This window comes from Schistocerca americana, chromosome 10, assembly GCF_021461395.2.
Source record: "Schistocerca americana isolate TAMUIC-IGC-003095 chromosome 10, iqSchAmer2.1, whole genome shotgun sequence".
Taxonomy (NCBI): Eukaryota; Metazoa; Arthropoda; class Insecta; order Orthoptera; family Acrididae; genus Schistocerca; species Schistocerca americana.
Genome location: NC_060128.1, coordinates 104521733 through 104536402, shown reverse-complemented (window position 1 = coordinate 104536402; position 14670 = coordinate 104521733). Strand labels below are relative to the sequence as shown.

The 14670-nt window shown below is 37.8% G+C and overlaps 1 protein-coding gene across 1 annotated transcript in view; it reads left to right on the top strand.

The window, feature by feature from the left end:
* LOC124552456 (cyclin-dependent kinase 2-like) overlaps positions 1–14670 on the top strand; it is a 45139-nt gene that overhangs the window by 555 nt on the left and 29914 nt on the right. The window lies entirely within an intron of this gene.

Genomic DNA, 14670 nt, shown 5'->3' with positions numbered 1-14670 from the left:
CGGTTTGATTATGATCAAACAGTGTAGTTCATTCCGTTGTTACGTATTTTCGGCAGAGTAAAGCATACACATTATGAGATTTTGCATAATGTTTATATTCCAATTTATTGTAACTTGGCCGACATGATGAATGCTGCTTCAGGCGTAGTTAAGTTGGCAACGTCGCATTGTTTCCTGGCATAAAGCTGGGTAAGCGCGTCTGTTGGATGTGCATGTAAACAGAATCGGTATTTTAATTGAAAATTCTGATGGTAAACAACGATTCCTAGTTCACTTTTTGATGTGACTGCTGCTGATACATGCTGTTACCAAAGAAGAAAAACTTCGTTGCTTGTGTTGTGTTACATGGTAAATATGACACAATGAAACTGAAATGCAACATGGCTAGCGATTGCTGTTCCGTTGCATTGAACTGAATTGGAAATTCTTTTCATTGAAGTAAGTGTAGTATATTACGTTCATATTTTTCAGATATATTCATGCAACTGTAAATTTTATGACTCTTGGGCGAAAGTGAAGTGGGAATTACATTTCAGCTAGATGATGAACCATCGTTTAATGAATTAATTATGTATGCCACATTTCGTTTTTCGTCACATGTTTGAATGTTATGCCTGTGTTAACCAATTCAGAAAATTTTATGAACTGCTATGCTGACTTAATGTGAGCGATTGTGAATTGTACTGGATTTTCCCCCCTTTGTATTCTAATGATGATGAAAATGCTAATAACAGTGAATCACCGCATTGAATTCTTTTCTTCTGTTTGGTTCTGTGTTTAAGTATTTGTATACCCTTATTCAGTTTTGCAATTTTCTTGAGTTTACTTTTATTTTTGCTTTATTTTCAAAACCATTTACAGTGTAACTTTAAATTGTTTTACCCGACCTTTCTGAAATTGCAAGTCATTGTACCTTCTGTTTCCAGTATTTAATCAGCGACATTGTTTTCTTATGACTTACTGGACACTGTCTTGGAATCTGAATGCACAAGTGTGACAGGACTGAACTCAGTCATCCATCCAAACTGGGATTTCCTGCACCCACATGTGCCTTTGACAATCTCCAGAATTTGATAAGTGAGAATGTTTCCTGTTTAATTATTTTTTGACTCTACAGATGATTCATATGTTCCTCTCTACAAAAGTTTATTGTTTCTGGACTCAGAAAAAGTGAAACATCAACAACAGAAGAGTTTAGTTTGCATTTGTCTTTGTTTTATCAGTGCACATTGCAGCTGTGATTATAATAAATCTACTGAACTATAGCAGTGAGATTTGTGGGAAGCAGGTAAAAAGAGTATTAACATTGTCATTTAAAGGTCTGTCCATATAAAAAATTATTCTTTGCATCTGATAAAAGTTGATTTTTTTCAAATTTTCAAGTCATGGAATGTGTTGAACAATGGCTGTTTTAATACATACAGATGTTGACGCATTTGCCATATTTTCTTTCACACATCCTACACATTATGTTGTAACAGTGGATGGGGTATGAACTTTGGAAGTAAGAATACATGAAAAACTTTAAGATTTGTGTCAAGAAAGCAAGTTAAATCTTCTGTATTTGTTACATCTATGTGACCGCACATGACCAATAGTATGTAGGCTTGTATACAGTTATCACAATGTTATTTTCACAGAGAATAGAAGGCTTGGTGTGGGTGAATCATAAGTAAAACATCCACTTTATTTGGTACCAATATACACTGCTGTTTTGTGCAATATTTTGGTTTAATAAATTTGAAAACTTGTTTCGTGGTCACATACCTAGTGTCAGATGCTATGAATCTCTGCGTAGTTAAGAAATAGCGGGTATTCAGGCTCAGTTTAATGTGTAAATGACTCTCTTTAAATTTCTGTCTCTGAGGATGCTCACTGATTTGAACATTAGGCCCCACTGAATCCTTATTTTAGAGGAGTGTTCAAATCCCTACCCAGCAGTGTAAATTAGTCCCCCCCCCCAAAGGTTCTCTTAAGCTACATCTACATCATTTGAGGCAAATACTAGACTGACTCCTTAAATGAATGAATGGCCAATTTTTCCCCATCTATGCTGTGGTTTTCTCTCTGCAGTGTAATTTGTCTATCTGCCAGATTAAACTTGAACTTACTTCTCCTCTTTGGATAAAATGTAGCGTCTTGTAAGTGAAGAGCGTAGGTGGTAGCTATACATAAAATGTAATCAGTCCTTGATAGTTACTAGTGTAATTGTCAGAACAGTACATTAGAAGTTGTAAAACATCAGCCAGATCTATGTTCCAGGTATGGATCATTTCATGTGACAGAATGAAACATTTACATAACACCTTAACATGTTTCCTTCCAAAATCCATTTTCTTTTAGAACAGGGGCCCTCTTAAGAGCATAATTTTTGTCACACAACATGCCACATACAGTCATTAATGAATAGAATACTGGTCTTTCTCAAGTTCCTCGGTGTTTTTTACCGTAGTTTCTTGCTTCTAATTCCTGGAACTAGGTCCATATTTTATAGTTAGTTCGATCTATGTCTTATTTCATAAGCATATTTGCTTTTTCAACACCCAAATTAATTATACAGTGTTTAACAACTGATGTGAAATATGTATGATAGTTTTTTTAAGAGCTAAATTGGTTATTTTATTTAGAACTCTCATTGCATGAACTTAACTGTTGAATCACTTCACTAAGCTTAGCCAGTCCTGGAAAGGTTTTGTTGGGTCAGTGGAAGGGTCCAACTCACCTGTGTGCTTTGGCCCATGGCATAACTGTGTTGTGTTTCATGACGTCATTTAGGTGCGGTGTGTTAGAAAGGGATTGTGTTTGCAAAAGGCGTGTTTGGAGTAAGCAGTGGTGCACTACTGAGTGTGGTTATTGTTTCTAAACTGTTTGTGAGTGATGTTAGTGTGTTATTGACCTTAGTGCTGCTTGTTACTCGATGTTGTGTGGGTGGCATTATGGAAGTGTTCAGTTCAACCCACCTGATTTGACCCATGACATCTTAAATATGGTGAAAACGCCAACTTCTGATTGATACAAAATGGCAGTGATGATATTAGTACATTCACACGCCAATAAACATGAGCAAAAATGAAAATGATACAAGAATGTCTCACTCCAAAAATTAAGTTAAACTAATGAGACAACTGGGGTTTAGGTTGGGGACAGGTAAAATATATAACATTGTAAAACATCCCTCCACCCAAAAACAATTAATATCGCCAAAAAATTCAAATTACAGCTACAGCCACAAAACTAACATGAATTGTACATTTCCCTTGACCTATATAGCTCAACTGCAGCTGTTTATTTTTGCCATGTTTAAGATGTCATGGGTCATATCAGATGGGTTGAATCAGACACCTCCATAAACAATAAGTACAATTTCCAAAAGTGAACCAAAACTACAAGAAGTCAGAAATCCATAGATCCTCATATTCACAACCAATTAAAACACGACCAACATACCATAAATATACGACAGGCAAACATCACCGTTGCTATAGAATAAAATGAAAAGAAAAATTACGTACCAATATATGCCTCTTGCAGTATCGCCTAGTTTGGCCGCCACATGCTCTCACTCTCTCTCTCTCTCTCTCTCTCTCTCTCTCTCTCTCTCTCTCTCTCTCTCTACACACACACACACACACACACACACACACACACACTTACCTACCTAGCTTTTGGTTATGTATATGTAACACAAAAATTCTAAGGCCACTTTTCCGCCAGCAAAACTCGAGCTCCTCTTAACATATTAGTACAAGCTCCAGTGTCAATCTTTAAACTCTGTGCTATGGTTAACTAGTAAATGATTACCACTCATCCCCAAACCCCTATAAGACGAAAATGCATCAGACATTACAGACATTACCCTCCTCAATATATTCCTTATTCAGCTCCACTAGTTCCCTCTATGAACCTGCTGAAACCATGAAAACTTGATCAGCATACCCACCCCCTGAAATAATAGCCCCCACACCCACATACCAACCCAAGAATGGTCCCTCCCTCTTACCAGACTATGATTCGTTGCTCGTAGACACGCAGTAGCGTTCTCGCTTCCTAAGCATAGGGTCCCGGGTTCGGTTCCCAGCGGGTTCAGGGATTTTCACCTGCCCCGAGATGACTGGGTGGTGTTCTGTCGTCACCGTCGTCATTCTTCCCCATTACAGTTGGAGGAAAGCAACAGCAAACCACCTCATTAGGACCTTGCCTAGTGCAGCAGTGCCGGTCTCCTGCATCGTTCCCTTATGTTCTTTCAAGCAACATGGGACTTCATTTCCATTTTCCATACAAAACACTTCTCTCTCTCACACCAGCTTCATGCAGACAATAACTTAGAAGACTAATAACAAAAATAATACATGAGCAAGACAATCTCTCTTGTGGCAGACCTAGATTTCTTGAACCATGTATCGAGAGCCAGATATTGTCACTCGGACAACACCACATATGCTTATCCCTGATCTGAGCCGCCACAACACACACAACCTCACATTGTTCCCACAAATGTTAGCAATAAGACCGAACACCTGCAGAAACTGTATGACGAACATTATCTCATCACCTATCACTTCACTGTCATATCCATGCCTAACAAAAGAGCAGGAAAAATTTAGATTTCGTTCCACACAACAAACGCCAAACTAATCAGGCCTAACAAAACGCCAAACACATAAACAAAATAAATCCTTAATAACTCGGTGAAAACACTTCCACAGCCCGTGTTACCATACCAACTACCCAGTCTCTAAACCACATTAGCACAATGACAACAAAAACTCAAGTGAACCAAATTTAATACCACACATTAAACTCTGCACATCAACATCCTCCACCAGAGGGCGCCATCAGATACAATTACACAACATCTACAAACCCAATCAGTGGAGTTCGTTAGTCATTGGTTGGTTGATGCTGTGGATGACAATATGGCATAAGTAGTTAAAGTTCTTCAGTTTAAAGTTCTTCAGTTATATGGCTGCTTGGCAGAATGTGTTGAAGTTTCACATTGAGCTAAGTCTCTGCTTCTCAAACCAGGCATGCATGTATGCAGTAATGTTTTCAGTGATGGTTTTTTTGGTTTGGGGGCGGGGATGGCCAGTGGGAGTTGCCTAGTATCGTTGTTTTCCTATGAGCAATATAGGTAAAATGAAATACTCAATTCCAGAGTTTTGGTGTTTTTTTTATTTGGTTTATTCTCGAGCATTTCATGTTTGTTATTTTTCAGTATTGTTTGTTTTTAGAATGGTAACATTCTTACTATGTATTTACCTTGTTTATGTCAAAGACCATCTACTTTCCATCCCATTAGTTTCATTATATTACTGAAGTGAAAATATTTTGCATGATTTAATATCTTTGTTCATTGGTGTGTTTGGTGACTTAATGATTTCCGTATTGTATACAGTGCAAATAGGGTTGTACAGCGTCTTGATGATGTCACAGGTCAAAGCTGACAGACAGAATCGGGCTTTTCAGTATTGCTGTTTTGTTTATAGAAACTCCAAGAAATTTAAGTCTGCGGTGGTCACTTCTTTGCCCATGTGTTATGTTCTCTGGCATTTATTGGTTCTGAAGTGTGCAATTTGTGTTTTGGAAGGTTCAGTTTCATAGCGTTATTATTTATCTAAGTTTAAAGTGCTTGAAGAGGGTCATTTTATTTTTTTAATTCTATTCTGTGCTAGTTCTGTATTGTTTTTACATCGAACTATTGCTGCTGAATCGTCTACAAACAATTTTTGTGGGGTTATCTCACATGGCTATTTTTATATAACGTAAGTGTAGTGTCTGGTCTAGTATGGACCCCTGGCATACTCATTTCTGTATTTCCTTTCGTCTTGAATAGTCACTCTCCACTTTTTGTTGTATAACTATCTTTGTTTTCTATTTTTGAGACAGGATGGAAATCAACTTAAAAATTTTCCATGGGAACTGTAAACAGCGATTTTGTGAGCAGCAGTTCATGGTGTCTCTTGTCAAATACTTAAGTAAAATCCTAAAAGAAACTGGATGCACACTGCTTGTTATTGTGGAGTTTGCTTAATTTAGTGATTCGTTTGTTTATAGTGTACACGGTCCTTTGCCCTTGCCTAAATCCTTATTTGGTTATTCAGAAAAACTTTGTTTTTTATGTTTTCTAATTGATTATGTACTTTTCCCTTGCATACATCAGAAAAAAAATTGATAGCATTGGTGCTTGGGGGGGGGGGGGATTTTCTATCTCAGTTTTGTGAGACTTTCATCCCAGCAAACAGAGCTACGATCTTTGAAGGATTTTGCAATGTTAGCCACTTGAAAGCAGGATGCATGAGTAAACTGAAGTTAATGCAGATATGTATTTAATTTTATTGGGATTTATGTGAGGAGGAGAGAAGTTACAAAGTAAAACTGCTGAAATCTTTACAAATTGGTCTGCATTTCATAACTGCTTCCCTCTCAATCTCTGTTTTGGGGTTAAAATGAGTAGGTTCTTCAGCACCTACTTCAGTATTGACAATCTGTCTTACAGCTTTTGATTAGTTTAAGGCATTAAGATGCATTCACTGTATGCCATTTTAATGAATGTGAAATATTGCTTTGTATGTGTTTACAAACAAGACAAACTCTGCATAATGTTGTTTTTTGCTTCCATGTGGAGTTTCCTCTTTTTAATGCTAAAGATCTTGATGCCTTGAGTTATCCATGAGTATATTTTACCATGTGTCACATACTGTTATGAAATTGAAACATCCATTTTAAATACTCATGAATTGTGATACAAAAGCATTGTAGTTAGGCCCTGCTGAACAATAGGTGCTAAATGACAGGAAATTTTAATTCCTTTTTGAGACAAATACATTCACGTTTTGATGACTTAAGTTCCTGACCCATTTTAACGGTATGGATATTATCTGAATTTGGCACTGAGAGAAAAGTGCTGGATGCTCAGCTCCAAAATGAATGTTTTTGCAGCATCATAACTGATACTGCTTACAATGTCATCTACACTTGTTGCAGTGGATTCTGTTACTCTGGTGTATTCACTGAAATTTGGTATTAGGTCTCTTGTAGATAGCAAGCCATTTAGGGAAATGGCAAATCTAAGTTGAAGTAAGTGCAAATAATATTTCTACACAACTATTCTGCTCACAACCTACTGGCAAAGTTTCTAATTTGTCTAGTAATGCACATTTGACAGTAGTTAGAGATGTGATGTACCCATAATAATTAATTTGCCATATTCCAACATTTCTATACAGCGGCCTTCAAATAATACTTTGTCACTGTAGAAATTAGAAATTTGTCTAGCTTCAGGGGTTAGTGATTGCTCGACTAGAATGCATGATCCCGTAATGAAATTTTCTCTGTAAAAACTCATTAGTAAACTGTAGCCTGTAAGTGAATTTACGAAGTTGACATTGACACTTATGCCAGTGTTTATTTAAGCATAGAACTTACATGATTTTTGTTCTCTAAAAGTACTTCCAGTTCGTATAACTTGTTCAAAATTACTGCTGGTTGGCTGCCTATGTTTAAGTGCAATATGCTGCTATATTTATGAATTAAATATGGCACAGAATGATTAAATTTGTTCTTTTCTGGTACTTGCATGGGTCTGAATTTCTACATTGTATTCCGTGTTATTTTGTTACTTTTGGACAAAATTTTTTGAGAGTTGATTTACTTTATTAGTTTCCTTGTAGAGGGATGCCCAGCACAGTAATAGATTCATTTGTGCATTCACTAACGAGAGAGATCTCTAGATCCCTGCCTATGGCGGTAGCTATCACCCTTTTGCCACATTTGTTGAGACAGCATTCCATGTCGCATGAAAAAGTTTTTTTCATAATAGCTAATGTGTAACATAATTTGCAAATTTTACACAGAGGCTTTTCACCTTGTTGTTAGTTAGTCTAATTCCTTTGCCTACACACGACCAGTTTGTAGGTAATATCTTAAGATGCAAAGTTGCTGGAATTACATTATTGAAATGCAGGAAACGCAGTGTTGAACAATTTTGTAATAAAGGCATGGGTTTCATTTCTGTAGACATCCTCTTATGAGAAGAATAGTCATTTCAGATAGAGTAGTATTAAATACCGATCATCAGCTTTGACCAGTGGCATAGGAAATATGCAGCAAATTTCAGAAACAACATGGTGGTGATAATGTGATATTGGCATGTACCCCCCCCCCCCCCCCCCCCTCCCCGAACCCATAACCCCAAACTGCCTAATCTGCAGAACAATCTACCACCACAACCAGGTAGTGGTTTCATAATATTAAAATTGCTTCATCAAATGATAGAATGGGACTTGGAAACTGTCCATACATAACATGGGTAAAAATATAAGTGTTTCATTTTAAAGAAGTTACACCTGGAATATTATTGATGTGCAAGCCAAGGGATGTAAATCTTTGTCAGTGGTCGGTATCAGGCATATGAAGAACACCTGACCTTAATACCCATGCATTATCATCGGCTTTAAATTTAAATTTGTTGGATTAGCTGAAGCATTGGATACCACTTGCTGAGTCGCAGCCTCGTCTGTCTACCTAATTTATACAGTGGACTGCATCACCACATCTAAGATTTTGTATTGGCATTTGTTGGCTTCACTACCTCACAACAATCAGGCAGTTCTTTCAAACATAACCTCAAACTCTTGCTATGCCGCACATGTCCGTCATAGAACCTTTATTTCAAAAACTAACGTAGGCTTAAAACAAATAGCCACTTTTATGCGTATAATCAGTTTTATGCTCTTCCTGTTTGTGCACATCAGATAACATGTGCCACCTAGTCTCTACTTTACGGAATGGAGATGACACTCAGTATCTGTAACTTCAGTTGACCCAGTTGTCTGCGTTGTTCTCAAAAACTTACCATAGGAACTTTTAATTAAAATCTTATTTGTCTGTTGATTTAAATAACTGTGTTCTCAGGAATCGTGGATGGAACTTTCCATGTGTGAAATATTGTATAGAAGATAGAGCTTCCACACAGGATGCAGTGAGTGTCAGGCACTACTTATATATTATGGATAGCTACAACAAATGAAGACTTACACTGTACAACTTGATCCTTAGGACAGGATGTCACAATAGTTACCTCTCTCTCTCTCTCTCTCTCTCTCTCTCTCTCTCTCTCTCTCTCTTTCTCTTTCTCGCTCGCTCTCTCTCGTGTGCAACCTCATAGAAGGACACTGCCTTTGTAACCTAACATTTTCCACCCAATTTGCTTGAGTTCACCAACAGCTCTATCAACACTCTTTCCCATGAATTTACTATTATGATGTTATAGGCTAATATTATATAAAGTGGTCTCACTTTAGGTTGGAATATCAATAGTATAAGGAAAAGGATAGATTGGTAATCATTGTAAAGATGACACATTTGAGTTGCAGACAGGCATAACAAAAAGTGTGTTACACACTTAGGTTTTGGCCAAAGTTTTCTTCAGAAAAGGAAACACACACACAGAAAGAAGGAGAGAGTGAGAGATATCACACAATCAAGCACACCTCACACAGTCACGACCGCCTTCTCCTGCTGTTCAAGCTGCTGGAGAAAGTGGTCATGTGTTTGTGAGGTGTGCTTGCTTGTGTTGATATTATCACTTGGTTCCTGTAGCGTATTTTCCACACAACAAAATCACATTCATACCAGTTAGTTGAGTAGGGGCGCTGATCTTGGTGTTGGGTGTCCTGAATGTACTGTCACTACCACCACTGCTGCTGCCAACCACATCATTCTCTTTCCGGATCGAAGAAATATTGATAAAGTATGTAACCTAATAAATATCAGACATTAGGTAAGATATAAAACAAATAACTTCCTCTCATTTATGAAAATTTTTCAAGTTTATTAAAATAGCAACTTGGAAGTTCATTAAAATTCAGCAAAAATAAACCTTTTTCAGATTGTCTTCGAACTTGGGCTTTAAGCTGTGACAGAACGTGACAATGACTTTAAAAAAATTGAAGGCTAAAGTTTTAAGTTGCAGGGTATTTGCATATTGCATAATTTTCCCTTATATTTCCTACTCATAAAATGTACTTTCATTGAGAATATTATTAACTTTTGTAATTATACAAACTTATTTATTTTATTGTGTTTGTGGGGGACAGTAAAACATACATTTTTTATTTTCATTAAAAAGTGTGTTTGCACTACAGCAAAACATTTAAGTTTTACATGTTATTAATAGAAGCATGAAAGAATTTAAAAGTTCAGTCACAGACAATTAATAGCAACTGTCTTTGAAAACTTATATTATGAAACAATTGTTTAAGAGCTTGCTTTCCTATTAGCAGATACCTAGATTTGCATCCAGAATTGTAATAAAATTCCAGTGTTTCATGTGTATTTTATACAGTGTAGGCAACTCTGTGGCAACAATTTTGTTTACAAAATCAAGAATTAAGGGGGGAAAACTTGGTGTCGTTTCACTTTTGGTGGAATGGTCCATATAAGTTGCGCATCTGAGACATATGGACAATTTCTACAATTTCAGGTTTAGACCGTATTTGTAAGACCATTCATTTGTGGAAGGAAGGTACCAGTCATGCTGTAGAACACAGCTAATGTAGACAGTATTAGACTGGTGCGTGCCCATCTAAGACTGCCTAAATCAGCCATGTGTTAGAACATACTAGCCTTTCATCTGCAAATGAAACAGTTTATGGGTCTTAGAAATAAGGACTAAAATTGAAATTACAGGAATTGAACTTACTCCCCTTTTACACCTCGGGTAGTGAATTTGTGACAGTTTTGTATTAGATGAACTTTGATGGATATCTTTGATCGCTTAGAAACCATTTTAGAGGTACATGGTTGAAGGATACAAAATTATTGCGTATTTGTTCCATTTAGAAAAACTTCATGTGTGTTTGTAGTGTCTTGTGAATTCCAGATGTGCATGGTGTCAAGTTTTGCAATTACAGTATTGAATACCATATGCTTATGCTGGGTCACAACACATAGCACTCTTTTTATTCGTCTCACCCTACCCCCTCCAGATAACTGAAATTCCATGTCTGTCTCTGGCCACAAGCAAGAAATTTCATTCTAGTGTCACTTACAGGTAAAAGTATAGTTATTAGTACCCAGTGTGCCTCATTGCTCATTTATCGAATATCGACATTTTTAACCCTGGTTGTGGTATTTATTTCCTTTTAGGTTTTAAGGAGAGTAGCTGAACAACATTTATACAGTATTTATAAGCTCATAAATACCTTAACATGGTGTTGATCTTTTCTGCTTTATTGATATTATTTACTTGAACCTAAAAATATTTATTCTTATCGGGACAACACAATGATTGACAAATTTGAAAATGTTGAGTGAATATGTGTCAATATAATTCTTGCTTTTCAGTTAACTTTCTGTATTCCTCAGTCGCGCTAGGCGTATAAGTTTGTACTTTCGTGTATACTGTTTTGTTGAGTTTATTTAGTTTTTGACAGTATAATATAATTGGATAGATAAAAAATCTACTCACAAAGAGGCAGCAAGTTTTATACGTGCAAGCTTTTGTAGCCACTGGCTCTCTGTGTGTGTTCTCCTGTGGCCTCTTTGAGAGAAGATTTTTTTTCTATACAATTACATTATGTTCTATTGAGTTTTTACTAATTCCGTTTTCCTGGCTGCCACGGCACATCTTTACTTTCACCTCCCAATGTTTGACATTCCACATAACCACAGCTGTTAAGCAGTAGCTGTTGCTGAGCGTTGCAGGTCGACAGCAGGAGGCCACTTAACTAAAACTGGACGGACCTTTCCCTTCGGACTAACCGCATGACCGCTGCTTTGTGAGCAGAGGCGATTACTAACTGCCATGTGGACAGGGGTCCCTAGCACAAGTTGAATTCTGTGGTGTCTGTGCTGCAACGTATACGAGTCGTAGCACCACATGATTCAGCTTAGCTCGGGACCGCACAGTCGACAAGGTGCGCCTCTGACACGGCGAGCTGCAGAACTTCGTGGGACGCATCTGGCTAACGGCACGTGGCTGTTGTAACTAGGAATGGTTATGACAAATGCTAATAATGGTGTGTGGCTGCTATAATAGAAAAGAATGCTGAAACTGTTTAAACGATTGATTAATTAACATTCTACTGGATATTTTAGTTGTTTTATCAATTTGACTTACTCTGCACTTTTGTTTCTTAATTCTCGTCTCTACCTGTTACTGCTACCTGCTTTTTGTAGTGCTTATGTCTTTTGCCATATTAACCTCTTCATCCGAGATCCGCCGTAAGTTGTAACTCGATTTCACTACGCTACAGAGCCTTCAGATTTGCTATAAGTGTAGCTCCTGTAGAGGTGCTAACACCATAGAAAAAGAAACTAATACTGGGAGAGAGTGCAAGTTTGTGATAAGCAGCTGTACCATGACCTGACATGTTACCTGCTTGTGCATTTCACTTGACAGTTCTGAAGTATTTTATCCTACGTTGGAAGGAAAATAGTTGATGCAGCGAACTACTACAGAAATTTTGAAATATTGTTAGGCAACCGAGTTGATGGTGTCTTCCGTGTTCTGTGAGATTTTGGTTGTACTGTTCTCCCGTCTTCAGCAGCATGTTAAACGAAAGCTTTTGTTTGTGTTCAGAGACCCCCGACAGCCAGGTTGGGCTTGGAGTGGGAGTTGATGGAAAAGTTTCGCCAGAAATTAACCCTGTGACTGGTTTCTGAATAAAGTTAATTGCTTCCAGTTACATAAAGATTAGAACCTAGCTTTGCATTTACAAGGAGGCCTTACATAGGGTTTTCTCCGGACCCACCACCCCCGCCTCCCACAGGATTTGAAGTTGAGTTTCTGGACATCAGTTCCTAAAGTAGTGTGATATAAGTTTTGTAAAATGTGTGACCATGAAGTTGTAGGACTGATTTTCAAATTGTTGTGGGAGGTAGGGGGAGACTGGCTTGGCCTGGTTAGGGGTGGGGGCGTCATTTGTGAACAGAATGCGACCCTTTGCAGTCGTGTGCGGGTCTGTGGAGGGTGAGCACGCTCTTTCTATTTAACCTCTGTGAAGCAGTGTAGTCACGTGCAGAGTAGAACGGAATCTCGAGCAGTGCTGCGCCATACAGTTTTACTTCAGACTTAAAAAACCGCCACGAAAACTTTGTGTGCTCAAGCAGGCCTGTGGGGATGCTGCCCTGAACTGCTCAGTTGTTTTTGAGTTGCACAAGTTGTTCTGGGAGGGAAGAGAGCTTGTCACACATAACCAACGCACTGGTCGCCTGTCAACATTAAGGGTCAACAAAAATGTGACAAAAGTTCAACAACTTGTGGACTCAGGTCATTGGTTATCAATCAGCCTGATCAGTGAGCAGTTAAGCCTTTCTTACAGAACCACTCAAACCGTCAATACTGATGTTTTGGTGGTGGGGAAAATTTGCGTAGTTCGTGTCCAGATCCTTGACTGATGAACAGAAAACAAATTGTGTGCAGTTTCAACGAAAATCCTGAGATGTGATCAAGAAAACCCACATTTTTGCAATAAAATGGTTACTGGAGACAAAACCTGACACTTCCAGAGTGGCCTCACCAAATTTCAAATGGCACATAAAAACTTCTCCTCTCCCAAAGAAGGCTCAGATGAGGGAGTCCCAGGTAAAAACTGTGCTTCTGGTTTTTTTATCACCATGGCAACATCCACAAGGAGTTTGTACCCCCAGGGAAAACCTCAAATGCACAGTGTTACGCGGAAGTGCTAGAGAGGTGAAAGTGAGTCAACCGCATACAACCGCAAAAAAGTCATTGTTCATGACTGAGAAAAATTATATACATCAGTAATATTGTTGAATCTGTATTAATATAACAAAATTTTTGAAAAAATGACTGGCACTAATTAAATATTTGAAATGGTGACTTTACGATTACAAGAATTCTACAGCACACACTTGGCAACTGATGATGTTCACTAATTAGAAAAGTTTTGTGCTCCTTCTCCCCAAGGCGCAAGCTAATTTATTTACATTAAAAAAATGTTGTCATATTGCTTTAGTAAATTGATGTCTGAATAGTGAGTTTCAAATCCTCTTTTAAGGACAAAGAAAATCGAAGAGGTCCACCCTGTGATGTCCTCTCTGTTAGAGCACATCATCATCATCCAACAGGACCATCTTTGTGCTGTCTTGGACTAATAGCAACATGTCCCTTTAACAGAGGGAAAACTGGAGAGGAGTCTCTGTAGATAACATTAAATGTGGTTGTTTGCATTACCTTCGAGTTGTTTGCTATTAGAGGTAGATATGCTGCAAATTTATACTTCAATACTTTGTTACTGCCTACCTTTGAAGTGAGCCCCCATTTGAATCCACCCACATGTGAATTTATTCTCTCCGTTTCTCAATACATTCCTGCATGCTACCTTCCATAAGGCTACTCGGGAGCTCCACCATGTGTCCTCAGATGGAACTCAAAAGTATGTTCACAGTAAACAGATTTCCACTTTCACCAAGTTCATTGACTGTTTGTCACAGCATTAGGACATGGTTTAAAAAAGCACTGACTAATATACTAAAATAATTAGTTCCTTACTAATGCCAACAGATTTTGTTTAGGCTGTCTATAAGTAGGGTAGTGTCAATATGCATGAATATCATAACTTTTACATTACTGAAACCATTTAGAATGTGGATGAAGCAATGTGACTGATTCTCGAAAATGGTTTGCGACATAAAGCACACAGG